Source organism: Rhagoletis pomonella, unplaced genomic scaffold (genome assembly GCF_013731165.1).
Source record: "Rhagoletis pomonella isolate Grant_MI unplaced genomic scaffold, Rhpom_1.0 Rhpom_scaffold_00015, whole genome shotgun sequence".
NCBI classification, from domain to species: Eukaryota; Metazoa; Arthropoda; class Insecta; order Diptera; family Tephritidae; genus Rhagoletis; species Rhagoletis pomonella.
In genome coordinates, this window is record NW_023458569.1 from 2,729,468 (window position 1) to 2,733,686 (window position 4,219).

A 4,219-nucleotide genomic window follows, 5' to 3' on the forward strand; every position below is an offset into this window, starting at 1 on the left:
CACGGAATGCTCTTCTTAGAGAGGTGGGGCTTGGTTTGAGGTATTATGATATGAGCGGCAGTGCGGAAGATTTTCGAAATGTTCATGGAATCCTGGTTTACATTGTGAGACGTCTGCCAGTTATTATTCAGTTGCATGCATTTTAGACGAAACGCTTGTCAATCAGCTGCGTCAATATTAAACTTTGTTGTAGGTTTGAAGGCAGTTTGGGATCTTAAGCAGCTGAGTTGAGTGATTATTGGATGGTGATCGCTGCTGTGGAGCGAGCCCAAAACTTTCCAAGAGCATATTGGGGCTAACGAAACAGAACAAAAGGTAATGTCGATGCATGTAAAAGAATTGTGAGTTGAAAAGTGTGTGGCAGACCCATCATTTAGACAAATAAGGTTTGAGTGCAAAAGCGCATTTTCAACCTTTCCCCCTCTTGAGTTCGTGTGTGAGGAGCCCCATATGGTACTCCATGCATTGAGATCTCCGCCCAAAACAAGTTGAGAGGAGGAATTGCAAAATACGCGCATGATTTCCGCTGATGAAAATTCTTTTGTGGAATATCCACTTCGACTGCTAATGCAGAGATATTGGACTGAATTTGAACTAATTTGTGTGGAATAAGTTTTCTAACAAGTATCGCTATTCCCTGTTTATTTGAAGTTATGTGGGCTAGGTTGTGGAAGTAGCAAATATACATTTTGGGTGTGTGAGGAGATTGCTACATCGATTTTTTCCGGGAGAAAGTAGGAGTCGAACGTCAGCAACAATGCTCCAGTTAGACATACGATGTCGTTAATTTTCTTTTGAAATTTATTTACGGAAATTACTCCATGTGGTTTTAAACCTTCAATTTTTTCAGATTCTGTTAGATCTTTGAGGAAAGGTGCAAATATTGTACCTTTGACACAATTGAGGTTGACGTGATATGAGCATTCAATATGGCAAATACCAGGAAGAGATTTCGCATTTAAGAATTTTTCTGCAATTCGTTTATTTTTTGTAAGCACTAAGAGGCTGCCATCGCGAAGCTCAGATATGGAATTTATTTCCTTGCTTATGGCTAATATGGCTTTATGCACACAGAAGCATGAGAATTTAGACAAAGGTTTTTCTTTCTCGACAGATTTTATAACGATGTATTTTGGATCATCCGATTTGGTAATGTTCACCTGAGGTAATTTCGAAAAAGAATCATGGGGTTTATTAGCTTTTTTCTTTTGGTTTGCGGACAAGGGGAAAGAAGAGCGAACCTGTTTTCTCCTAGGTAAGTGGCCCCAGGGGGCATTTTGCTAGCACTTCGCACTTTTAGCAGGTGTTTCTTTGAATTGACACTTGTGAAAAGAAAGACACGTGCAGCGCTAAGTTATGCACTTAAGCAAAATTAAGCTCAGAGAAAAGTCTTCAAATTGTTATATTTCGGGTTCTTTTCATCGTGGAGACTTCATTGTTTACTCTCACAAAATACACCACCTCGTCATAAAAAAAAATATTTTAAAAACAGTTCTTGAAAAACTCCAATTTTAAATCCCAAAATTTTAATTTTAAATCCCAAATTTGTGGTCTTCACTATGCAAACCAACTTACAAAAGTTCACCTGTTAATAGTTAAGTTAACTGTAGAACAATCACAACCATCATATAGAAAGCCCGTTTCTTCATATTCAAAACGACGTTAAGATGAAGTCTCTACGATGAGTAGAGCCCGAGATATAACGATTTGAAGAAGTACGTGAATCCCGAAAAAATTCGAACTTTGACAGATCATATCTCCGAAGAAAAAAAGAAAAAAAATCCTCGATACGTTTTAGCTTATTTCATGTATAGAACCCATAAAAAAATTTGAAGCGAATCGGAGACATGCCATCATTTTTTGTTGCGAAATCCGTCTGACTTGTATATATACATAAGTATATCGTCGTTTAAAGTACAAAACCGCGTATCGTCATTCTGCAAAACCGCGTAACTGACGTTGGCTGCCAAAAATTGGATTTTCTCACACAAGCTCTCGGCTCAATCCTTATCCATTCGTCCTGAAATATACTATCCAGAAATGCGATTTCTTTATAAAAAAGAGAACCTTATTGAAATATGAGTGTTTTTACCCTCTAGAAAATAATTTCTACAACTTCACATACGCGGTTTTACATTTTGCTGATACGCGGTTTTGCATTTTGTTGACACGCGGTTTTGCGCTTTAAACGACGATATGTATATATGTTGTGGCATACTAATATTACTACAAATACATATGTGTATATGTATAAATAATATATCGGCGTTTAAAGTACAAAACCGCGTATCAACAAAATGCAAAACCGCATATCAAGATAATGCAAAACCGCGTATGTGAGGTTGCATAAATTATTTTCTAGAGGGTAAAAACACTCATATTTCTAAATTGTTGTATTTTTTATAAAGCAATCGCATTTCTGGATAGTATATTTCAGGACGAATGGATAAGGATTGAGCCAACAGCTTGTGTGATCAAATCCAATTTTTGGCAGCCAGTGTCAGTTACTTTAAACGACAATATGTAATTGTAAAGATGATCTCTTATTTGTTACTTTTTGTAAAAAAGACTGCGACTGCAATATAAATGAATTTCAATACCATGGTTTTTAGTTTATTCAGTTTGCAATTAGCTTTTTAAACCGATATAAAATAAAGACATTTATATTTCTTTGCTTAAAAACACAAATTTATTTTTATTTCTAGTACTCGCACTAAAGCAAAACTACAAAACTAGTTTGTTAGCATATTTTAATTAATGGTAATAATATCCCGAAATATCCCGGGATTACCAATTTAAAATTCCGCCATACCGGGATTCGCAGAATGGTCCAGGATTGGATGCCTTAATAGCTACTAGTAAACAAGTAATTAATTTTTCTTAACAAGGTTTTATTAGTTGTTAAAAAATTAAAAATTTAAATCTACGGCTAAATTTTTTGTGGAGTTATTTCTTTCCATCTAAGTCAGTAGTTCCTTAAATGGTCCACGGCAGACTCAACAGGGTTCTACGGTGGCATGAACGAAATTTCGAATATGACAGCCGTGCTTATTCATACAAAAATTAATTTCGCGGAACCCTGGTGACTTTTCTACGGAACCCTTGGGATCCGCGGAACACACTTTAATAAGCTCCGCCTTAACCCAAACTCAACCTCTTACCGTCATGTACCGTTTTTCTCCTGGTACCACCGTCAAGGATTTCGTCGGGATAATAAAACTGTGTGACTTCTAAAGTTATAGATCTAATGAAGCACAAAAAATATGCATACATAGAATTTTGAATACCACCTCAAAATCTGGACTTAAGGTCTAAAATCGCGTTTTTCATAGGTTGACCCTTATAATTGTTCGCAACTTAGTTTCAGTTTATCCGATCAACAATATTAACAGTGCGTACGCTGAAACCGCAAATCTCAATACGTGCAATTCCTTGATTGATGCAAGTCTTTAATACAAAACATTGTAACAATTATAAGTGCAACTTAAAAACAATTTAACCTCACTACCTACATATAACTTTCTCTGTTTATGAATGCCACACACACAAAATTTGTTTTGCCTTTCTGTAACTTTCCAGTATTCTGAAAAAACTAAAAAGTGGTGTTTCAGTTAAAGTTATGTGTGATAAGTTTAAAATAAGCAAATCAACTGTTATCACAATTAGTCAAAATGGAAGCAAAAGTAAAGGCAAAACAAGTAAGAAAGTCTAAGTTCGGGCGGAGCCGAACATTAAATACCCGGCGCAAGTATTAAAGATAGGTTTTTTCACCTTTCCGAAACCTTCCGCTAGATGGTAAGCCGGGATGTATCAATTTTGAGTAAATTAGCGTCCTTCAATTTCGAAATATTGAAGTTTCAAGCATTTCTGAAATTTACCGTAATATGAGACGCGGCCGTTATTTTAGTTCGATTTCAATAATTTTCAACGTTTTGCTTATATGTGGCAAGCACAATAACCACACCGAGTTTGGTACAAATAAGTAGAACGGTTACCGATATACATATATGTGATCATAAGTGGGCGGTGCCACGCCCATTTTGCAAAATTTTACCATAAACGTATTTCTTGGTAAATAATTGTTGCAAGTATTAATTTTGAATAAATTAGCTTCAATATTTACTGATTTATCGAAGATTTTGTATTTCTCTAAATTACCGTTATATGGGATGTGGGCGTGGTTATTGTCCGATTTTAAAAAGTTTCGGCGATTTTTTAT